Source organism: Copadichromis virginalis, linkage group LG13 (assembly GCF_057382275.1).
Source record: "Copadichromis virginalis isolate Kocher_CV1m ecotype Utaka linkage group LG13, C_Virginalis_male_GT1.1, whole genome shotgun sequence".
Lineage (NCBI taxonomy): Eukaryota > Metazoa > Chordata > Actinopteri > Cichliformes > Cichlidae > Copadichromis > Copadichromis virginalis.
Genome location: NC_140630.1, coordinates 12,450,806 through 12,476,694, shown reverse-complemented (window position 1 = coordinate 12,476,694; position 25,889 = coordinate 12,450,806).

The window sequence follows — 25,889 nt, the reverse complement described above, 5'->3', positions numbered from 1 at the left end:
CGTCGTATCTATGCAGTACTTGCTCGTCTGTATGACCCATTAGGCTACTTACTCCCATTCACAACACGCGCCAAAACCTTGGTGCAAGAGCTATGGAGAAAAGAGAGAGATTGGGACGACCCTTCCCTTCCACACGACCTCTTAGAGGCATGGAAGTCCTGGGAAGAAGAACTTTGTTATCTCCCACAAATTGCCATCCCACGTTGCTATACTTCTAAGGAAATGGATGTTTCTACCACAGTTCGAGATATTCATATCTTCTGTGACGCTTCAGAGCGAGCATATGGTGCTGTATCATATTTGAGATCAGATGATCTTGAAGGCCATGTAGAACTGAGTTTCTTGTTAGCTCGCTCACGTGTTGCTCCTAAACGGCATTTAACAATACCCAGACTGGAGCTATGCGCAGCCCTACTAGGCGCACGCCTCTGTGAGCTCATACAAACAGAACTCACCTTACCAGTCAGGACTACCACCCTTTGGTCTGACTCGACAACTGTACTTCACTGGCTTCAGTCAGATTCCTGCCGTTTCAAGGTATTCGTAGGAGCCAGAGTCTCAGAAATTCAAAACCTCACAAACAGTCAAGACTGGAGATACATCAATTCAGCCACAAATCCTGCTGATGATGTTACGAGAGGTAAATCCCTGAAAGAGTTCCTTAGCCCAAACAGGTGGACTGAGGGTCCCTCGTTTCTGCATGAACCTCCAAATAACTGGCCCACAGTTACAGATCTCCATCCTGATGATGATCAGACTGAGTTAAAGAAATCCTACTTCTTTGGTATTGTCAGTATACCCTCCCATACATACACACCCAGCTTCAGAACGTATCAAGAGCTATTGGATTTCACGGCTCATTCACTCTCCAACCAAAAGGGTAACATTCCTTCTGCAGCTGATTATCAAACAGCAGAACAAGAAATCCTTCGTCAGGCACAACTGGACAGTTTCGGTGAAGACTTAGCCCGTTTACAGTCAGACAAACCCCTCTCATCCGACAGCCGTCTATTGTGTTTGTCACCAGTGTTGTGCAGGAATTCTGGACTTATCCATGTTGGAGGCCGACTACGGCAAAGCCCAGACTTGGAATTGAATGTCATTCACCCAATAGTACTTGATCCTGCTCATCCAGTGACCAAACTGATCATACAAAATTATGATGACAAACTGCATCATGCTGGTTCAGAAAGACTTTTTGCTGAACTACGTCGGAAATTCTGGATCCTCAGAGGAAGGGAAGCCGTACGCAGGCATCGGTATAGCTGCGTCGCATGTCAGAAATGGAGAGCACAGCCCATCATTCCAAAAATGTCAGACTTGCCTGCTGCTCGTCTTAGGTTATTCAAACCACCTTTCTACTCCACAGGAATAGACTGCTTTGGACCATACAAGGTCAAGACAGGCCGCAGATCGGAGAAAAGGTGGGGAATAATATTCAAATGTCTCACCACTCGGTGTATACATCTTGACCTCCTAAACAGTATGGATACAGACTCCTTCCTCATGGCCCTCCAACGATTCATTTCTCGACGAGGAACACCCCTGGAAATTATGTGATCAAGGAACTAACTTCAAAGGAGGAGATAAGGAACTACGGGCAGCTTTTAACAACCTTGCTCCGACTCTACAGCCGGTCCTGATGACTAAAAGAATCCATTTCAAATTCAATCCCCCGCATGCACCCCATTTCGGTGGAGCCTGGGAGAGGGAGATACGTTCTGTGAAGAATGCTCTGAAGAGAACCATTGGTGCACAGATGGTCACTGAAGAGGTCTTAAGAACAGTCCTAATTGAGGTTGAAGGCATTCTTAACTCAAAACCCCTAGGCTATGTATCCTCAGACATTGCGGACATTGACCCCGTAACCCCAAACCTTCTCCTTATGGGCCGACATGATTCATCACTCCCCCTGGTATCCTATTCTGATTCTGACCTCCTAGGCCGACGACGATGGCGACATGCACAAATATTGGCAGATCACTTCTGGCGACACTTCATGAGAGACTACAATCCCTCCAAAGAAGACCCAAATGGCAGAAGGAAAAACCAGATCTCACATTGAACTCTGTCGTCATGATTATGGATTCACACCTTCCACGAGCCCTTTGGCCTATAGGAAGAGTGACGCGCTTGCTGAAAAGCCCAGATGACCACATCAGAACTGTGGAGGTCTTAGTACAGGATAAAACCTATATCCGCCCTGTCTCCTGTCTGATCCCCCTGCCCTCGCTTCCTGACGAAGACTGATCCTGATCATATCAACATATTTCTCACTAGAAATATGGGGGCGGCTGTTGTAGAGACCCACCTTTTAGCACATCCCAGCACACCCGCTCACTTCACCAGATGCACCTTGTTTAGTTCTCTCACCTTTGATTGGGTGTGGTGCTTGTCCTTGATTGCACTCACCTGTCACACATTATATGTCACACAGTACATAAGGACTGCATTCACTTTTGGCTCACTCTTTCCTCACTTCCACACGGGGCGGCAGCTGAGGTGAGGTTCTGTTTGGGTTTTTATTTTATGTAATGTTAAGGTAATGAGTAACTTGAATCTCTGTTTTCTTTCAGCATTGGCAGTCCATGTGTGTCTTTGTTTCCTTCCTTTTTTGCCTTATTTATTTGAGAATAAAAGGAGTACCCTGAAAATAATTCTGCATTAGATGGCTGCTTTTCTTATTCTAACCGGATGAGCCCATGAAGCTGATTGCTTCAGCCCTGAACCTTCCTCCCTTCAAAACACTATAGAATGAAGAAATAGGGCATTTCTGAAAACAAAATTGGGTCCAAGCTGGTACAACTAGTGGCCAGTAAGTGTATTTTGTATTACTTTATTTAAACAGAGCACAGCTAAAATGAGACTTATTGCACCTGTACACTCATCAGTTCAGCAAAAAACACAGAAAAATTTATTATAATGTTTTCATAGGTCAGCTGCATGTACAATTTGGTGTGGATTTGCTAAAATATTCATGATATTGACTTTTCAGGGTGATGAAACTTCAATACTACAGCTTAGTGAATAAACAGTCAGATGCTGTTTTAAGAGAAAGTGAGACTTACATTAATATGAAAGTCAGACTCATGCTGGATCTGAAAATATAATATGTGCAGCATTGTGTTGTATGTCTAACAGGCTAATGCATTTTGTGTTAATTTGGATTTTCCTTTCCATCATTCAATTTGTCTATCCATCCATTATCTTTACCAGGTTATCTCTGTGGGGGTTAGAGTCATTACAGCCAACACTGAGAGATTGCATTTCCCCTGGACACATCGTATGTTATCTATTACATGGCTGACACATATAGACAGAGAGCCTTTCACACTCTCAATCACACCTACAGGCAATTTTAGACTTGCCAATTAACATAACTGGCAAGTCTTTGAACTGGGGGAAGGAATTCCAGCACCTGAAAGAAATGCATGCTAATATTCAGGTTATACCATTTTTTTTTCCCTGAAAGTAGCATTTAATTTTGAGAAACCTTTGTGCTACATTGTCAACATGCAGTTTTCAAACAGGCATTTTTGTGTGCGCTTCCCATTCCTATCAGTTTATAAAGCTGGGTATACAATGTGAAATTTCTGGGTTATTTGAGATGAACAGTATAAAGGAATTGCGGTGATATCTTTGTTCTTGGCTTCAAAGCGATAGCCCTACATTTCAAAGTGAGAGCCGTTCAAAGTTGGCTGTTGTAAAGGACTCGTGCCCCAAAAAATCTAGGACAAAATTCTCAGTGTGAGAAATTTAGGATGACCATCTGATAATGAGACCAGCCAATAAAAGTGCGTTATGACACGCTGATCAGTGCGACCCACAGCTGAGATTCATGCCATACAATGTGGCTTCAATAACATAAGAGTACTGAACTCGCACAGTATCTCAGTGCCTTTATATGCCCTTTTATTTCATTTCCTGTTTTCAGCAGCAGTCTTAAGCTATCCCACACCTGATCCCCTCCAGCTTGTCACACCTACTTCCCCCAACACACTAGTGCTGTGTCTGTTGTGCCTTCCCCCCATTTGTCCAGCCCAGCTTCAGTTTTGGTTGGTTGTAAAGAGCCATGTAGAGGGGAGGAAGGATATAATGGCATGTTTGGGCAAAATGTATACAATAATTGGATGCATCTGTTTGCTTCTCTGAATATGTTTTAGACTTCCTGTTTTTGCATCATTTTATTGTAGTGAAAAGCACGATTAAGAAACAAATGCATTTCTCTTACAGAAAGTGTTTATGCGTCCGGCTCCGTTAAGAATGAATGGAGAATATTGATTAAGGCAGGCCACCACTAGTTTTGTGAAAAATTGAAACCTGCAAAGTGTTCCGAACACCCTGCTCAATTACGCAGATCTTCACATCTTTAACATCAACCCATCAGAGCTCAAATTTGAGTTAAGTAAATCTGATATAATTATTTTCTAATTCACAGGGATGATTAGGATGTTCCTGAGGCGACCATAATGAAATTAGCTGTTTGATTAGTGATTTCATGCAGTGGAGTGTACATTCTGTTTCTGTTTCATTAAGAAAAACCTAATGAATGGACTGCTATGCCACACTTGTGGACTCATGCATATCCTCCCCAGATGTGCCCCATTTGAAAATGCAGATCAGTCTTTGACCTTCATGCCATAACAGGACCTCTGGAATATGATGGTGTCATTTTTTTAAGACAGCATTGATGTCATTATTGCTGTCACTAAACCCCCATCACAGTGTCAGTCGATGCAGCGCCCCTGCAACCAAACAGTCCTGCAGGCCTGGAAATTAGATGCAGCATCCCAGTAGGGGGCAAGCCTGGGGATCCCCAGAGGCACATAGTCCCTTGCCTGATTGCTGAGCTGAAGCTATGATGGAGAGGGTAACTAAAAGAGATGAGAGCATTAATAGTGCATGAGACATTGTGTGTGTGCTTGTGTGTTTGATGAGACTGGGATGAAAGAGTGGTAGAAAGGTGTAACACTGATCTGGGTCTCTTGTGTAACGTGTTCGGTTTTCATATGTATGACTACAGAAATATGTAAGGTAATACAAAAGGCTTTAGCTCCCAGTAAATGTTGAAGCACATCCACACAGCAGTCAGAGGAACATTCACAGATGTTCATCTGACATCTTATACAAGGCCACTGCTTCCATGGATACCGCCAAACAATGAAATACTCAGTAACAAACACAAGGAGACATGAACACCTGATCACAGAGACCATTTATATAAAAATACAAATGACAAACACAGCATCAACAGGCACACATACTTTTATAAATAAATAAATAAATAAATATATATATATATATATATATATATATATACATACATACATACAGCAGCAACAATAAACTGTAACATTATTTATGTGTGCAGGAAAGCAGGCAGGCGGTTGCAGCAAACTGACTTTAATGGAATATTACACAAAAGGATGCCAGCAGGCAGGTGCAGGAAGAAGCAACTGCCAAGGTGGTGAGAGCGAGCATGAGAACCAATCTGACAGGAAGAAAGTGTAACTGGCTGGGAAAATTGGAAACAGGTGTGTGAGTGGGTGTGACAGATCAGCGGGTCAGGGGTTAGTGCGTGGCACGTGGATGTGAGAAGGAAAGACAATCTGAGGACATCTGGTGGACCAATGGTAAATGGACTTGGACTGTAACTGCAGAGGGGCCAAGAGATGAAATGAGAGGAACAAATACAACCAGTGGAAGAAGCATGATAGCATAACCCTGTCGCCTGGAAATTACACTTCTGTACAACTAAAATTAATTTCTGGCCCTCTTAAGGAATGACAAACCATATTTATGAGTGCGAGAGGGTAAATACAGCTTCCTTTTGTGACTCTCACACCAGAGTCTCCTCTGTGTTTTAGGTTTAGGCAAGAACAAAAAAGCTAAAGCAACATTTCATTGTAACAGTTCTAGTAAATCCAATGTTTTCTTCAAAACTCAAAGTGCTAGAGTATTTGCAAAAATATATTTCATTCTCTCTAGTGTGTATTATATGGATTCATGCTTCAGCAGCCTGTGGCCGTACCTTTACTATCTCTGTGCTGTCAGAATAAGAACAAAATAAAAGAAAATTGATTGGGAAGACTGCAGACAGTCTGATTGTGCAAATAAATAAGAATGGGGAGGAAGTAGGACACAAAGAAAGACAGAGGAGACATATTAAGCTTAAAAAATGGATATGTGGACTTCCGGTTTATGTGACTATGGCGTAGGTCGCACCGAGCGTAGCTCCTGCAGAGTCTAGTTATTATCTAGCATTTCCAGGCACTTTTTGACGGGTTTTTTCTTTTTGTATAGTTCCGAGACAAGACTGTTTTTGCCTTTTGTGTTTACAATGTCGCGTAAGGTTAATAAGAGCGCAAGCACCTCTCAGCCGAACTTGCGGCCTGCTGCTAACACTGCATCCCCGCCTCGTGGTAAAACTTCGCCACGGCCTGGGTCACCCGACACGCCGCTCGTCGATACGGAAAAATTCACGAAGGCTGAACTCCTCTCTGAACTTCGTGAAGAAATTTCATCACTGTTTAAAAAGGAACTGACGGCAGCGTTTGCGGAGAATCTCACGTCTATCAGGTCCGACATACAGCAACTAAAAACGGATCTTTCCTCAGATATAACTACCATGCGGCAGGAATTCGCTGGCCTCAGGAGCACGGTTACGGGGATGGAGCAGTCTCTCTCCACATGTACAGATGATATTGTCCACCTCCAAGCCAAAGTTGATGCGATGTCAAAGGAGTTGGCCAAATTGGAGAATAAATGCGAGGATTTGGAGTCCAGGTCTCGCCGCAATAATATACGCATTGTTGGTGTGCCAGAGGAGAACGTCCTGTCCGCTACAGATGTGTCCGTGCTGTTGATGGAGGCATTTCAGCTTGGGAAGGAGCCGCTTGTAGACAGAGCCCACCGAACTTTGGCCCCCAAACCTAACACCGGTGAACGTCCCCGTGCTGTGGTTGTGAGGCTGCACTATTACGCGGACTGTGCTAGGATTCTCCAGAAGGCCAGGGAGCTGCAGAGAGTGCAGATAAATAATATGACCATTTCTGTGTTCCCCGACCACACCGCTAAGACAGCGCGGGCCCGTGCGGCTTTCAATGAGGTCCGTCGCCAGCTTCGCGGCATCCAGGGAGTCCGATTTGGGATCCTCTATCCGGCAAGACTACGGATCACTTATCAAGGAATGCAGCGCGACTTCGTCTCGCCAGATGAGGCCAAGGAATATATTAAGACAATAACCACAAGATAAAAGATATAGCAGGACAATGTTTGTCTGTTTGAAATAGCGTATGATCCTAATCCAAACATCATTGTGGTAAGCTAAGTTTGTTACTCTGCCAAACACTTGTTTTGTTTTACCTGTCTAATAGTAAAATATAATTGGGTTATTTTTATTTTATTTGTGCCTTTTAATCTATTGAGAAAAGACTCTGTTGGAGCTTTGGTTTGACACGGTTCGTTTCGTAGTCGGGAGCGTTTTTGTTCAGATTGCTCCGGGTGGGAGCGTGCACTGCCGTCTCCGTCGTTTGGGGATGGGGGCTTTTGCTGTGCAGGGGGGAGGCGGGTGGGTGTGTTTGACGTGTTATCATTATTTTTATTCTGAAGCTGTACTTTTGTTGTTGTGGGTTTGCGTTGTGTGTTTGTGTGAGTGTGTTTTTCCCACTTGTTCTTTCTTTGGGGGTGAAGAAATAAGTATTTTCTCTTTTGTCTTTCTGCAATGATCAGCACTTCAGGTCAGTCCTTAGGCAATAGTGGTATTAGATTTTTAACTTGGAATGTCAAAGGTATGAATAGCCCAATTAAACGATCTAAAATATTTACGCATCTTAAACGTTTAAAGAGTGATGTAATGTTTTTGCAAGAGACCCATTTGCGAGATCGGGATCATCTTAGGCTCAGGTGCCCATGGGTGGGTCATACTTTCCATTCAATGTTTAATTCAAAAGCCAGGGGGGTGGCGATCTTAATAAACAGAAGGGTACAGTTTACAGCCTCTGAGATTAAAGCTGACAAAAACGGGAGGTATTTGGTTGTTGTAGGCACCATGTACAATGTACCCGTCCTCTTAGTCAATGTGTATGCGCCAAATTTTGATAATCCAGGTTTTACAGATGCACTTTTGAGTAGTCTCCCTTCCCTTGATACTCATCTTTTGATATTGGGTGGTGACCTAAACTGTGTTATTGATCCTGCCTTAGATCATTCGAATCCTCGGACCCTGACCCAATCCTCTATGTCCAAGTCTATTTCTGAGTTTATGTCTCAGAATGGTTTTGTAGATCCCTGGAGGTTTTCTAACCCTACTGCCAGAGCGTACTCTTTCTTTTCTCAGGTACATCAGTCCTTTTCGCGGATTGATTATTTTTTTGTGGACGGTTCCCTTATTCCAAAAGTACTGTCATCTACATATCATCCTATTGTCATTTCCGATCACGCACCACTTAGCGTTGACATCAAGCTCATAGCCCAGTCCTCTTTTTCCTCACCCTGGAGATTTAACTCTTTGTTGCTTTCGGATGAGGGGTTTGTTACCTTTATCAAATCCGCAATTGATGAATTTATGGTGTTTAACGACAGCAATACTGTTACGAGGTCATTGCTTTGGGAATCTCTTAAGGCATATGTGCGTGGGCAAATAATTTCTTTCTCTGCCCATTCCACTAAAAGCCACAAAGCCAAACTTCAAACTTTGACTACACAAATTTGTGACATAGATAAACAGGTTGTTGACAGTCCCACTCCCGATTTGCATAAAAGACGACTTGACTTGCAGACTGAATTTGATTTACTTTCTACGGCAGATGCTGAACGTCTTTTACTTCGTGCGCGTGCGACTTATTATGAATATGGTGATAAGCCCAGAAGGCTTTTGGCCCATCAGTTAAAACGTCAGGCCTCGTCTCGATTAATTTCCCAGATTAAAGATGCGGCAGGCAACTCGGTCTCTGATTCAAAGGAAGTAAACGAGGTGTTTAAGACGTACTATTCCTCCCTATATGAATCTGAATCTGCTGCTGACGCCTCAGAGATGGATTCTTTTTTTAACGGTCTTACAATGCCCACTGTCGATCCTGTTATAGCTGAACAATTAGATGCCCCTCTTAGGCTGGATGAAATTGTGCATGCAATCAAGACCATGCACAATGGTAAGGCACCAGGACCTGACGGGTTTTCAGTTGAATTTTTAAAAACTTTTATAGACAAGTTAGCCCCACTACTTCTTTCAGTGTATAATGAATCTTTTGAACGTGGTCTATTGCCCCCTACATTGTCTCAAGCACTAATTACTGTTCTCTTAAAGAAGGGTAAGGATCCTACGTCTTGCACCTCGTATAGGCCTATTTCACTGCTGAATGTTGATGTTAAAGTCTTGGCTAAAATTTTAGCAATTCGCCTTGAAAAGGTTCTTCCTACTATTATTTCAGATGAACAGAATGGCTTTATTAAAGGCCGCCAGCTGTTCTTTAATGTCCGCACGCTTTTGAATGTCATTCTTTCCCAACACTCAACCACTAATCCAGGAGTAGTTATCTCACTTGATGCTGAGAAAGCTTTCGATCGTGTAGAGTGGAGCTTTCTCTTTGCGGTCTTGCAAAGATTTGGTTTCAAGGACAGATTCATTTCATGGATTCGACTGTTGTACAGGGCACCCCAAGCCAGTGTCTATACAAATGGTGTTTCCTCTGGCTACTTCTCATTGTCACGCGGGACGAGACAGGGTTGCCCCCTGTCCCCCCTACTTTTTGCTATTGTAATTGAACCCCTATCTGTAGCTTTGAAGGCCCTTCCTCATTTTCGTGGTATTTCCCGGTCAGGCCTTGACGTAAAATTGTCTTTATATGCAGATGACCTGCTTCTATATGTTTCTGATCCCTTATCTAGCATACCATCGATTGTGTCTCTACTAAACAAGTTCGGCTCTCTGTCAGGTTACAAAATAAATCTTCTTAAAAGTGAATGTTTCCCCATAAATTCTTTAAGTCTTACACTTAAACAATCTGACATTCCTTTTAGACTTAGCCCTGCTGGCTTTAAATATTTGGGAGTTAACATGACTCGTACTTTGTCTTCTCTATACTCTTCCAATTTCTCCCCTTTAATGACTCAAATTCAATCAGATTTTCAGAGATGGAAATCGCTACCTTTGTCCCTAATTGGTCGGATCAATGCTGTAAAGATGAACATTTTGCCTCGATTGTTATTTCTGTTTCAGAGTATTCCTATATTTTTACCTAAAGCTTTTTTCAAAAAGTTAGACCAGCTAGTTACATCGTTTTTGTGGGGAGGGAAACACCCCAGGGTGAGGAAATCATTATTACAGAGACTGACATTTGATGGTGGTCTTGCCTTGCCTAACTTTTTATTTTACTATTGGTCCTCTCATGTTCACAAATTGACCCATTGGCTTGAATCTCAAGACCTGCTGTGGTGCAAACTGGAACGCCTGTCGTGCACTTCCTCATCCTTAGAAGCTTTATTGTTCTCTCCACTACCACTTAAGCCTTCTCATTTCACCCAAAATCCCGTGGTACAGTCTAGTCTAAGGGTCTGGTCACAATTCAGGAGTCATTTTAAGTACATCTCTGCATCAGTACACATGCCCATCACGCAGAACCATCTGTTTACTCCTGGCCTCATTGATGGTACCTATGTACAGTGGAAGCGTCATGGTATTAACACATTTAAGGATCTCTATAAAGATGGCACTTTCTTAACTTTTTTAGACCTGTGTTCAGAAACAAATCTTCCGGCTACCAATCTATTCCGTTATTTTCAGGCACGGCATTGCACTTCTGCTCTCTTCCCCTCCTACCCTCTTCTCCCAAATGTCCAACCATGGGAGGAATTCTTATCCCTTAAACCCAATAAGAAGTCAATTATATCTTTAATATATAAACAACTTATGGATTTAAATGTCCATTCCGTTGCTAAAATTAGGGGGGCTTGGGAGCAGGAGTTAGGAATAATTTTTTCGGATCAGCAATGGGAGAAAGCAGTATCCAATGTCCGTTATAGTACGTCCTGTGCCAGGTTACAACTCATCCAGTTCAAGGTGTTGTACAGGGTTTACTATTCAAAGTCTCGTCTGTCTGAAATTTACCCACAAGTGATGGATCAGTGTGAGAGATGTCATGCCACCCCATGTGACCTAGGCCATATGTTCTTTCTGTGCCCAAGACTCCATGGCTTCTGGAGTCAGTATTCAGTTATTCTTTCCAAAGCTCTTGGGACCCAAATCTGCATGGACCCTTTTCTAGCTGTTTTTGGGCTTCCAGTCAACACTGGTCTAACCGACCCTACACACTTCAAAATATTAGCCTTTACATCACTTTTGGCTAGACGTTGCATCTTACTCCTTTGGAAATCTTCAAAGCCACCTTCAGTTTCTTTTTGGTTTAGAGATGTGATGTCATCTCTTAAATTGCAAAAGATAGGCCTTGTGGCGAAGGGCAAATACAAAGAATTTTATTCTATCTGGGGCCCCTTCGTGGACTATTGCAAGTCATTAAACGCTCTACCAGCTGATTAATATCATGTCTCTTCCCCCCCCCCCCCCCCCCCCCCTTTTTTTTTTTTTTTTTTTTCCCCCTTTTGGGGTTTGTGTTTGTTTTGGGTTTCTTATTAGGTTTTGTTTTGTTTGTTTACTTAAGCGTGTGTGTAGGTGTGCCTGTGTGTGTGTTATTGTGTCTGTTCATGTAAGAAAAACTAAAAAATATGTGAGGGGAACAGATTGTGTTGTCATTGTAAACTACTGTACACTTGTCTCTCAATAAAAATATTAAAAAAAAAAAAATGGATATGTATTCTTTCTCACCCTTCTCATCTTTTTCTTCCTCCTGATAAAATTTTCTGGTGGTTTGGGTGTAGCTCAGAGTGGACAACTGAGGATTATCAGAGCAGTGATGTAGAAACTCTACGTGAACTTTGGAAAGTCTACCAGGCTGTGTCAATACAAGCCGAAGCTTAAGGAGAGCAAAGGAAGCACACATTGTTGTTCTGGATTTACCATGCAAATGTTTTTAGTCATGCATGGATTAAGAACAACAAAGCCACTTTAACACCAGAGACCTCAGTTTAAAATGTTTTTATGGCTGGCAAGCTAAACTCCGCTCTTAGAAAGGTGTGCAAAATGGGTGTCGGCACCGTTGTGTTACTCTGCGTTGATCAATAATAGAAACACTCTGGAGATGGACGGGCCCACCATTGCAGACAGAAAGACCTCCTCCTGCCTAATTTTCAGTGTTTGAAAGGAACAAATGAGAGTTGTAGTTACATATGCAGAGTTTCACATCAGTGACCTCCTGACTCACCAAAGGCTAATTATCTTTTCTGGTGTTTTTTTTTTCCACAGATACATTTGGGAAGATAAGTAGATAAACTTATCATTCTTTTTAGCATTCAAGGTCTTACCGTTCAAACCCGGTTCATAGTCATTAACATGAACATGTTGAAAAGATGTGTATATCAAAGGGTGCAGCAGTGAAGCTGTTAATTTGTTGCTGTAAGGCAAATATGAGCTCACCATTAAGTCATTTCTTGTGTTTTTATTATACATTTATCAGGCAAATGCAACACTTAATTAAACAAATTGAAGATTTTATTCATTTGTTTGGTTGTCCATCATTGTTCTTGTAGAATGCAGAGAAGCATTTTGCTTTTCCAAGCATATTTCTTTCTTTGTATGCAGCAATGCAATGGAAAAACACTGTGGACACTTCATCTTTCAAATGTTCTGAGTTGACCTGGCCATTTGTGTTTCCTGCAACCATTAATCAGCTCTAGATGACATGATGGACAACAAGCATAAAGGTTGCCTTTGAACAGGAAAAAAAGTCAATTTTAAGCAACATAGCAGCATAGCTTTATGGCAATCTATTGTGTTCCCATGTTCACAATAAGATGGATTTCTGTGCAGTTTTCCACAGGCAGTGATGTTCCATGTGGTCAAATCCTATTGATTTTAAGTGAGCCCATGACTTGACATTGTGATCTGGGTCAGGATTTCCAGTTTTTAATGTATTGATGTTTCAGTATCAAAAGCAAAGCATACATATAAAAATACTGCACAAAAAAAGTTAAAGGAACGTGTTGGAAATGTATTAGGGTGAAAAAAAAAATCATGCTGGATATCTATACTGAAAAAAACTTTTCAACATACCGTTGCCTAGCCTCCACAGGTGTGTGTCCCTCAATAGATATAACTCCGCAGACTATCAGTGACCTACCAGCAAACCATCCATGTTCAGAGATGTTACAGGCAGCTTCATGTTCTCCAAATCTGTTGCATGTGCTCAGGGCGAACCTGCTCTCATCTGTGAAAAGCACAGAGCACCAGTGGTGGATTCTGGTTTTCTATGGCAAATCACAACTAGTACCACTCAGTGAGAACAGGGCCCACTAAAGGATGTTGGGCCCTCAGGCCACCTTTATGAAGTCTGTTTCTGATTGTTTGGTTAAACACCTTCACAACAGGATTCTCACAGTGCTCATCCTGTTACTCCTTGCACAAAGGAGCAAATACCGGAACTGCTGATGGGTTAAGGACCTTCTACAACCCTGACAAGCTCTCCTAGAGCAACGACCTGTCTCCTGGAATCTCCTCTGTGTTCTTGAGTCTATGAGTCACAGCAAATCTTCATGTATGCCATGTGCAACCTCTGTAGGGTTCATGTATTCCTATGTTACCAGCAGTGAATTGTCCCTAACCAAATGCAAAAGAGAAAAGATGAGGTGGAAAAAATTGTCAGTGGCCTTCACCTGTAGATTTCCTATTTTGGGGGTTGTCTTATTGTTGCCTCTCTAGTGCATCTGTTGTTCATTTCATGAACACCAAAGCAAATGAAACTGATCCAAAACCTCTGATTCTTAACTGAGCAGATGATGATCTGTAACGTTTGAGGAAAATACTTGCTAAAATGGTTACTTGACTGGCATTTTGGCCTCTTTGTCATGTTACTCCAGCCATTCTGGATGCTTTTTGGGGGATTTTTTTGTTTTGTTTTTTGCAGGGTGATGGAGTACATATTGTGAGTGCTGTAGCCATGGAGGTGTGATTGATCTGCAGCAATATTCAGGTGGGTGGTATGTGTCAGAGTGCCATCCATATAAATGCTGGGTCCAAACATTTCGGAGCAAAATATTGCATTGTTATGGAAATTAGCGATCTTATTCACCTCACCTGTCAGCAGTTTCAGTATGTATAGTGGGCGGATGCTGTGTGACATGGCACAGGGGTGAAACTGAGAACACAAACAGGGCTCCAACCAAAATATTGGCCCTAGGAAGACTTTGGCATTTAACTTAACACAGTTTATAGATGTATTAAAATAACAACAAACACACATGTACCAATGCTTAATTTCATATTTATGTCTAACATAATCACAAGGATAATAATATACAACAGTTAACACACTGGAAATAACTTTCACAGCATTTTTGTAGTACTAACATTAGTACGTTAGTTCCCCTACGTGTAGGATGTACAGAAAGGACCAATGATCCTTTGTACTTATAGCTTTCCTTCTGACTTTCTCAAAAAAAATCTTGTCTACAGTTACCTCACACAGACTTTCCATATTTCCTGGAATTGCTTTCAACAACTTTGGAGAATTTCTCTGTGGGTTATGGCAGCGAGAGAAGTAGTGATACAGACAGGTATAGCAATAGCATAATGAGACAAAGATAGTGACAGCTTTTTTTTCCTAAAAGAAAGGATACGTGTTTTACTCAAGCACTGCATGTCTTTTCAATTGCATCATGGTCTATCAGAGGTGCTGCTGTGGATTTCGATTGCTAAATGTCAGTGCAAACCCTAAAAGCCTATTATTATGTGTCATTGTCATCAGTACAAAGGCTGCAAACAAAATGTTTTGCATCGCATTAAAACTGAGAAAGGACTCAAAAGTGTAACCACATGACCAACAGTTTCATTTCAGCAATTTCAAGATTTTCTACGAGTACAGATTTCGTGCCATTTTGTTTTGGTATTTTCTTAAGATCTACAATCTACATCAAGGAGTCTCAGTGTTATTTTGCATTAATAACTGTATTTATAATTTCATAATTTTGTCTCCTTTGATGACTGTAAATCACAACACATTTAAAATGCTTAATGTTTCATTTGTATCCCTGTGAAAAGTCAGTCATGTTTACACATTTGAATTACAGCTGCACAGGGTCATAAAATAAACATGAGGCAGTCTTATTTATAATGAATCTGTGCTTTAATTTGGATAGTGAAGAAGCTTTCTGCAGCGAATACTGAATTTCAGATTTCCTCATAATGTGCTCCTGACCAAGCAGGGAAGACTAGAAAATCAGTTACCTGAAGACACATAATGTACCAGTGCTGGACTGAGTGGTATAACATGCCTAAAGGGGTTTTCATCTCTTCAGTCTTTTCAGACTCTGCTGAACAGAGCTGTCTTTTACTTTATGTAAAAGTCTTTGTGTTGACAGTTATGATAAGAACCTCAGTGAATACGAGCTCACTTAAAAATCACTGCACCTGCTCCCTGGATTCATTATTATACATCTGAAAAATAGATGAATTTTAATGATGAATGCGAACAGATGAAGGTTATAACACAATGCAACTTGGTTAGAAACACTCATATGTTCCAGCACTGTCACGCAGCTAGAAGTTGTAGTCAGTAAGGCGAGAAGCGAAAGGCAACTCTTGGGACATGCCGGCCCGAATGATTGCCTCGCACTAAACTGTTAACACTCTCACGGGGAATTAAATGCGCGTATGGAAGTTTCCTCTGCTAAAAGGAAACATGCAAAATCTAAAACAGGCTCTGACAGTAAAGGTTTCACTGTTTAAATGCTGTTAGCAGGTTTGTTCTGTTTAGTGTGTTAAGAAAATGATAAGCAGTCCAGCAATGAATCATTTCAGTCAAAATGCAAAGCATGTTCCATTTAGCGACCGCGGCGGTAAAACAGTCCCAAATCAATGCTTTCCTTTGTTAAGTGCGCAACCACAAACTTTTCCTTCCCCTCAGGGGTGAAACTGTTTTTATTTCATTTTTTGACTATGAAAAAGTTTTTAAAGTTCTTTGCTTTCCCCCCCGTCTTTCTTGTTTTTCTATCTCGGTAGCAGACTAGATGCATCTCAGGAGTAAGACTCTCCTTCAACAACAGGGAATAGGGTTACCTATATTTTCCAAAGGCGGCTTACCTAGTTTTCACAACGTTTAAAAACTCCATTTAAAAAACATCTACTCACAGGAAACAAAGTGTGCTTTATGACAAAAAAACGTAGTTGTAACCAGACAGCTATGATATACACCACGAGCAGTGGCATGACACCTTGTGCATGTGTAAGACGTTGGTCACTGTGAAGAGCACATTAGATATTAGTACTCAGCTCTAGCGTGTTGCTCGGGGTTTTCAAAGTCCAGCTGTTTTTGATTTCTTCTCACTGCTGTCATAATTGGCATTTCTTTTAGATGCAGCAGACACCTGCACAAATATCTCAAACTCATCCAACATGCAGACAGACTGGAACAGAATTTAAAGTAAGAAAATGATCTTAACAACAAGCAGAGGGCAGGACAACTGACACCAAACAAATAAAATGTTACTATGTACCTGCTGGATGTGTAAAACACCAACTGCTAACTAACAGGTTCACCCCCCCTTTTTTTTTCTTTTGTTTAGACAGATGGCACTTAAATCCAAAATGTAATACGCTATGTTTAAAAAATGTATTTGTTTACACAAGAAACTGTTAATTATTATTATTATAAAGATTTTTTTTTTAGAGAGCAATCTCTCCCATTTTGAACTGTGATTTAGTGGAAGAGTTATTAAAATGGCACCAGTTATTTTATAGGATGAAATTGGTGTATGAAGCTTTGTGTTAGGCAGGTTTATTAGTGTCGTTCTTTGTTGAGTCGCAGCACTCGCGGCTTCAATAATATCCACGCACAGATGTTATTGAAGCATTCTTAAAATTATTCTGGAGAACCCCAGAAGAGCAGCTTTTGCTAAAATACAGTAGATAATTGGGGTCTTATATAAAAAAAAGAAAATTCTTCCACTAATGAGGGCGAGATGTAGCCGAAAGTTCTGGAAGAAGTAATACAGCTGGACCTGGAGGTGAAACATTTCTATTGAAATACTTTTTCTAAAAAATACGTGTACATGTCCGCATTGCTTGTAGACATAAGTCTAAACATGTTTAAACAACCTTCTAACACTTTAAACCCTGAACCATCAAGTAAATTCCAGAAAATTCTCCTTTTTAATAGTGTTCATTCATTTATTTATTTATTTACTTAATTATTTGATTTTGTTTGCAGTTTATTTCTTTAGAATTTATTGTGCAATTCAAAGGTTTCTCAGGGGGAGACGTAAACTTCTCCAAAAAAAAAAAAAAAAAAAAAAAAAAAAAAAAAAAATCACAAAACCTCATGTTTCAAATGTGATATAGTTGGTGTTACATCTCTATAATCTCTATAAACAGATATTTTCAAAACAAGATGTACAGAATCTGTAGGAAAGGGATAACACTTTACAGACATACATTCTATTAATACAAAACCACTGAATATTCTTTTACAACTTTGTTTTTTTACTGAAAAAAAGCCGTTAATATAAGTGAATTTGTGTTAGATTTCCCTTCCAATATTCTATTTTTACCTGTTTGTCAAAGCCTGTCTTCTTAGCATATAAAAAAGTTGATAGGGTGTGAGCACTGACTGTGAGAAGTTCTGGTTCTTTGTGCAAATTAACTGTCTTTTTTGGGTTATAGTTAGCATATGCATCAGGACTAGTGATAAATACATATTTTTTGGGACACAAACATGATTATTCCAGAATAGTTCTATATCACCCTCTATTACATTGCAATTAATGATAGTAAACCTTGCCAATGCTAAATTGCGAATATTTAGTCAATGTTATAGCGCCATCTAGTAGCAACAGGAAATCAGCAAGTGGTAATACACATCATGTTGAAATTTTAATTGTGGGTTCCACACATGGTATGCAGCAACATGGCATATTATTCTGTGCGTTTGCTCGAGGAAAAAAAACACCTCGTGTGCATAGGAAGTGCTAGTTTGTGCAACAGCCAATCACAATCCTAGATAGCCACACTGCAGCATGCTTGAGTGTGCCAAGGTGCAAATGCCTTATCATTGCTGCTTGCAGATTTAATTTACATTATTTATATAAACAACAGGAAGTTGTGGTTGGGCTTTCTGCTTGCTATACCAGAAGCACCAAAATGTTATTAGTGGTTCCCAAAGCAACTCCTCTGGGTTCAAAAAGACATCCTTTTCTATAGAACTATACATTTATGGTTTATAATTTCAGATAAGGTGTAAATATAGCGTGATATTTATTGTGTAAATTACAGCCCCAATTAGAGTTAAAAAAAAAAAAAAGGGCAATAAAGCAGGCTTTGTGTTCTGGTAAGCCTAAAGTACATTGTAACGTGCAGCATGCAGTGTCCCTTAGTTCCTCAGTTAGTTCCACCACGCTCGTCATCACATCCAGTTTCTTAACACCAAAATGATGAAGAAGAAAACTCTCTCCTTGAGACTTCACAAGGTGACTTCACTCACCAGTGGTTGATGTTACTGTAATATATGTTGTCTATGGTCAAGACGAGATGAGTGCCCAGACTGAATGTCCACTAACTGCTGATTTTTGATGTTTATAGGAGAATTTCTAATTACTGACAAAAACACTTTTAAATTCCTCATCTGTGTACATTGAAGTATGAAGCGCTAATTGGCAAGGTTAAAATAAAGTGTGTGAAAAGCTCATTTTAACAGAACGCATCAGAAAAGAAAAAAATAATCATCATGTGCTGAGCCTTCGGGCTTGTGACACTGACAACCTCTGATTTCCTCCACACATTTCTGCATTCAGCAAATTCCCTCTGCAAACTACACTGTAAAGTGCTAAAGGGTCCCAGGAGTGCGATGTTCATTAAATTGGCTCTACTATATGTGGTAAGTAAAACTTTATAGTCTACATTTCACTGTGAACAAGTACCACTTTCCCTGTCATGTGGAAACTCACACTTACTCCGACTGTTTCCTGAGCTGCTGTGAAGCAGGCAGTTGTGTGAATGTAACCCAACCAAGTCAGGATTTAAAGGTTGGTGTGAGGTTCTTCTGTATTACGTCCCCCCTATGAAGCCCACGCATTCAAGGGCTCTTTAGTCAAACCCTTGCAAAGCACAGTTCAGCCACCCCATCCAGTGATGCTGCATGTTTTACTTGAAGAGGATCTTGGCATGTTCTCTGCATTGTCTCGGTGTTCTGCCTTAGGCACAACAGCTTTATGGGGCACCGTGCCACAGGAAAGGATGAATATTAATTCCTTTCCAATTACTCAGAGATTACGCAAGATAATGCAAATAGTGAGTCTTTCAGGTCTGTTTTACTTCCTACACAGAAACACAAAGCCAAAATCTGCCATTTGGAGCAGGATTGTTTGATGCAGCGATTTTCTTTCCCTTTCTGCTTGTGTGCACCTTTGGCGAGAGAGCTTTTTCTCTGTGCTGGTGAAACATGTGAGTGTAAGGGTAATCACATCTGGGAAATAATGCCACTGTTAATGTATAATACAACTAAAACCTCACCATGAATCTGTCATCAAACAAAACTTCAGTATTGATAGAGCTTTTTTGACTTGACACCTCTCAGCGTCAGAGGCGGAGCGGGAGGAGGGGGGCGGCTTACTGGGCTTAAGCCAGAGTTGTTTTTTCAGAAGTCCGGGGTCTTTTGGAGTGTAATTTCTTTTCATAGTTACATGCCTGGCTGACAACTGTATAAAACAAAAACTACACACAATATTCGAAGCACATAGTGCACGCTGTGGGAATTTACGACTGTGCGTAAATTCCCCTTAATATTGGTATGATCAGAGCTCAGACATGAGGGGGTGGGGGGAGCTGCTGCCTGCCAGTACGCTGTTGGAGAAACGCAGCCAGGCAGACAGAGGAGAACTGAAGTTTGACCAGGTAGCAAAGCAAATCATTCGTACTGTACAAATAATGTAAATATGACGGTGAATCACAAAAGATTGATATCAAACTGATCACTTGACCCATATTACGTTACTTGCTCTTCGAGTGAATCAACAAATGGCGACATGAAAAGCCGAACAACAACAATGCTGTTTCTTTGGAGTCTTAGCTTACATGTGTGTTTATTTCCTATTTTCAGTTGTTACCCTCCACAGCTAAATAAATCGGTTTCAGTAATGCACTGATATACAAGAATGGACATAAGGAGCTTCTTTCAAAGAAAAAACTCTGGTAGTATTTTATATATTATGCTTTGTATGTTGTTTAGTATATTTTTATGCAAAACAAGAGGAACTTCAATACACAGCAGTATATTCACAGTTTAAACCAGATACTTACATACACTTTGTGGAAAACACAAGAACATTTTTTTTTACTGTACAACATCAATTTAGAGTAAACTTGTTTTGTTTTGGATAAATAAATATTGAAATATCTTTTGAATTAGTTAAATGTCAGAATAAAGAGACAGAGCTGTCTATTTTTATCACTTTCATCAAATTTAGGAGTACATATACACTAAGTTTATTGTTAATTAATAAGAAAACTCAGACGGTTCCATTCTGAGCTGAAGAAGCTTCTGATAGGTTAGTAGAGTCCATGTGAGTAAATTGGTGGCACACCTGTGGATGCATATAAGGCAAAACACAGAGCCTGTTTCTTTGACGTGGGAAAATCAAGAGATGTCAACCAAAACACCAGGAAAAGAATTGTGGAGCTCCATAAGTGTGGCTCAATTTTGAATACAATTTGGTGCCATTTACAATTAAGAAATACAGATATTTGTTAACTTTAAGAGTAAAGAGAGAAACTATGTTTTTTATATTTATCAACCTAAAAAAATAAACATTTATTCTGATTTGATGTTACAATTAAAAAAAAGTATTTGTGTTTTTATCTGAAGAGTATGTAAATATCTGGTTTCAACTGTATATTTGATGATGTTGGTGTTTGGCTTGATTGTCAGCACAAAGAGGGAGAGAGAGAGAGAAGCAGAGAGGGAGAGAGAGAATGACGACAGAACAGAGATGGAACAAGAGCAGGTGAGACACACATGTTAGTCAAATGGTCGTTTAACAAAAGTATCACCGTATCATAGGTACTCATCGTACCTAGTGTTTCTTTTTAAGTTTTTTATTTTTCAAATTCTACAATTATGAAGTTCTGCAGGCTTGTTTGCACAACAAGGCTAAATAATTATATAAACTTTTCTGAATCTAAATAATGTACTTTGGTAGAAATAAAAAATAAGTGTAGTGCAGGTCTATGATTATTTTTAGTGCTACTATCATCTAGTTCTGATTCTGGTTCTGTCTTGGTTAAGTCCTAAGTAGTCCTGATTTTGAACTGTTGTAGTCCTGTTTTAATTCCAGATCAGTTCTTGGTCTGGTTGAATTGGGGTTTAGTCCTCGTGTCTTGATACAGCCCCGACTTTGTTCTGCCTTGCTGCTTAATTAAAAAACTAGTTTAAGGTGTCCTGCAGATGTGATATATATATATTTTCCCTATATGAAGTCATTCTTTTTTGAACAAAACTCTAAGCCCTGGGTGTATCAAATGTCTGCCTCCGCCTCTGCTCAGCGCTGCACAAAGTTTTGCCTAGCTGAATGTCAGCCTCCGGGGAAGTATCACAGGGACCATTAGACCAAGAAAAAAAAAGAGGTCTTCAAGCTCCATTTAGAGCCTTGTGCTGCTGATGTTTCGGTTTGCTTTTTTGAAGCCACAAGGGTCTCTGCTAGTTGGGCTGGCATGCCCTGAAATGTTTCACACTGGCAGTTAATCACTTAGATCTCAGCAACAAAACCAACCAGGCAAAGTGAGAAAGAAATACATAAAAGAGCAGAAAGAGCATGACTGAGAATAGACACACAGTCTACAAGGAAAGAAATACTGCACAAAATAAAAAGGTAAATATTGTTATTGCAAGTAGCCAGACCTTCTACATTTTATTTTCTGTTTTTGTGATACATATTTCCCAATATAAAAACCTACTTTTCATTAGTACAAACATTATAGCATGCCTTCAATAAGGAGATCAGGACATAGTGAGTCTCAAAACAACAAAAACCGTACACCACGCTGCTGGCATTGGACCAGCTTCTTGTTTAAGCACCTTCAGACTAAGTCCCTGCGTTGAACTAGCAGATAAAAACAACAGCCAATCCCTTTAAAACCCTGCAAATCACAGACACTATTTCACAGGCTTTACAGCATCTAAGATGAGAGCATGTTTACTGACCTCTCGACTGAAGTTGTCACAACACCATTTAGATCTCTACAAACCAGCATCTCTGAACACAGATTGTTATAATATCAACACGTCATCCAGTTTGTCCATTTGTCCAAAAATGTTAGGGGGCCAGGGACCTTTATGGGAAAAACAAATCTTCAGATTCAAGGACTTGTGGCTAAGTCAAATATTTCTCTAGCTGAATGGTTAATAAGCCAAGCTATGCAGTAGCAGGAACGTTGAAATGATTCCATGACAGATTTTCCCCTTTGTGTCTCAATCATATCAAATGATGAAAACAACATCTACAACTACATCCACTTGATATAAAATTTAAATGGTAAATGGCCTATATTTGTATAGTGCTTTACTAGTCCCTAAGGACCCCAAAGTGCTTTACACACCCAGTCATCCACACACTGGTGATGGCAAGCTACATTGTAGCCACAGCCACCCTGGGGCGCACTGACAGAGGCGAGGCTGCCGGACACTGGCGCCACCGGGCCCTCTGACCACCACCAGTAGGGTGAAGTGTCTTGCCCAAGGACACAACGGCCGAGACTGTTCAAGCCGGGGCTCAAACCGACAACCTTCCAATTATAAGGCGAACTCCCAACTCTTGAGCCACGATCGCCCCAGCCGCCCCAGATTAGGTGTAACTAAATCACATAAACTCTTGGTAAACTCTTACCACCTCACAGCAAGAAGGTCCTGGGGGCCTTTCTGTGTGCAGTTCGCAAATTCTCCCCATGTCTGAATGGGTTTTCTCCAGTTACTCTGGCATCCTCCCACAGTCCAAAGACATGCATGGGGTTGGATCTATTGGTGATTCTCAACTGACCTTAGGTCAGAGTGTGAATGGTTGTCTGTTCTATGTGTTAGCACTAGGGATGGGTATCGTTTAGGTTTTATCCGATACCAGTGCCAAACCGGTACTTTTGAAACGGTGCCGGTGCTTAAACGGTGCTCAAACCGGTGCTTAAAGAATGGAGAACACAAAATTGGTCCAAAAACCTCTCATGTTCAGCTGTTTTTTTGTAAAAAGATAACAATGTTAGCCTTTTCTGCAGCTATAGGGGATTTATGGCATCACTCTTGGCTGGAAGCAGTGCTTAAACAATGGAAAAAATACAAACTTTGTCTAAAAACCTCTCATGTTTAACTGTTTTCCACTTTTTCTTTGGTCATTTTAGCCTTTTTGGCCAGGGTGAAGGGAGTATCTGCCATCAAACAAGAAGACAGCCGCATGTAGCTATGATGATGTTTGCTAGTTCACCTTACATGCATTAATGTAATAACGTGGTTAGCCTAGGGCTGCTCAATTAATCGAATTTTAATCACGATTACGATCTGGGCTTTCAACGATCATTAAAAATGACTGAGCCGATTATTAGCCCCTCCCTCATTTATCCGCGACACCTTATAAACCGGTCCGTGGTGCAAAAAAGGTTGGAGACCGCTGATTAAGAGGACCCGAGGGAAGCTCGGAAAGCTAAGCAGAAGTTATTTGGAGAGGAGAGTGACTGCCGTTGGTTGAAAAGAGAGGTAAAAAAAAAAAAAAAAAAAAACCTTCAGTGGTGTTGCACACTATTTTATATTATTTTTTAAAGTCATTATTCAATACATTGTTATTGTTAACCCTTTAGCCGGTCAGAGCTGCACGCTCAGTTTTGTGTAACTATTTTTAAATCCCTGTAGAACCTGAACGTGTAAGCTAGCGCAATATTTTGTTTTACATATGAAACCAGAGGAGTTGTACTTACATCTTATGCCATCAGCTTGTCCTCGGTCACGGTTTCCTTCCACATAAAGCTTTGCAAAAATTGCATAAAAAGCACTTGCAGCAACAAAAACATAATATTCCAGAAACACGCTTTGCTGATCCGATCAGCTGTTCATAACACTTCCCACAGTGAAACCGGAAGTGATGTCATTTTCGTGGAAAATGTAGTTTTTTTACTTGTAGGTCTTAAAAGCCTATACTGGTCATGTTTGACTTTTCTGAATAGTTTCTGGGATGCTTAGAACTCGAATTGCACTGCTGGAAATAGTTTATTTTGATGCACCTGCTGTTTTCTTTGCAAATTTGCATCATAGGATTGTTTTTGTTTTTCCTGCAGTATATAAAAATTGGTGTATCTCCAAAATAAAACTATGAAGACACTCAAAATAAATTTCCTGTTGTAGTAAACTATTTTTTGCAACTTTTTTGTATTTAAAGTTTTGAGGGATAAGCCTCTTAAATTTCTCCAAGTAGAAAATATGAAAATATGAAATGAAGATGGCGCCGGTGAGGTCGGCTGCCGTCACGACTGCTCCGACCACTTTTTCTTTGTCTTTGTTTTTTAAGTTAGTTTTCAGCGTTTCTAAATCGGCAAAATCATCACCATTGGGTACATTAGGTATGACAGTGACACTCTTGTTTCTATTGGTATACAATGTACTCACAATTCGAAGTTTTTAACTCCGGATCCGAGCTGGCCGAGTGAGATCTCGAGGGAGAACAAAGGGAAGCGGCGGCGGCCTAGAGGGAAGCGAGCCGGCGTCAGGAACAGGCTGAGAGCTCGTGCACACCGCACACCTCTGCCTAGCATCCTGCTCGCCAACGTCCAGTCACTGGAGAACAAGCTTGACGACCTCAGGGCCAGGATAAAGTTCCAGAGAGACATTCAGGACTGCAATCTCCTCTGCTTCACCGAGACATGGCTGAACCCAGCGGTGCCGGACCACGCCATCCAGCCGGCCGAGTTCTTCTCGGTTCACCGCATGGACAGGACACGGGACTCGGGGAAGTCAAGGGGAGGCGGCGTGTGTTTAATGGTGAACAACAACTGGTGCAACAGTGCGAACGTTGTTCCTCTCACACGCTCCTGCACACCAAATCTGGAACTACTGTCCATCATGTGTCGTCCTTTTTATCTACCTCGGGAATTTACATCGGTCATTGTAAGTGCCGTTTATATTCCACCACAAGCGGACACGGTCACCGCCTTATGCGAGCTGCATGAGGCACTCACAGAGCACCAGACACAACACCGGGACGCTGCGCTTATTGTGACGGGGGACTTTAATAGCGCCAACCTCAAACGCGCAGCGCCGAACTTTTATCAACACATCACCTGCCCCACCAGGGGTGAAAGGACACTGGACCACTGCTACACTACGGTCAAGGACGGCTACAAGGCACAATCCCGCCCTCCGTTTGGCAAATCTGATCACGCCGCCATCTTCCTCATGCCAAAATATAAACAAAGGCTGAAACAGGAAGTTCCGGTTCAGAGGAAGGTCGCGCGCTGGACGGATCAATCGGTGGCCGCGTTACAGGACGCACTCGATGACGCAGACTGGGACATGTTCAGAAACAGCTCCGATGATGATGTCAACGTGTTTACGGAAGCGGTTGTGGGATTCATCGGGAAACTAGCGGATGATACCGTGGAGACAAAGACTATCACAACGTTTCCCAACCAGAAGCCGTGGGTGGATAAAACCATCCGCAACGCTCTGAGATCCCGCACCGCTGCCTACAACACAGGACTCACAACGGGGGACATGGACCCGTACAAAGCCGCGTCATATAACGTGCGGAGGGCGGTGAAA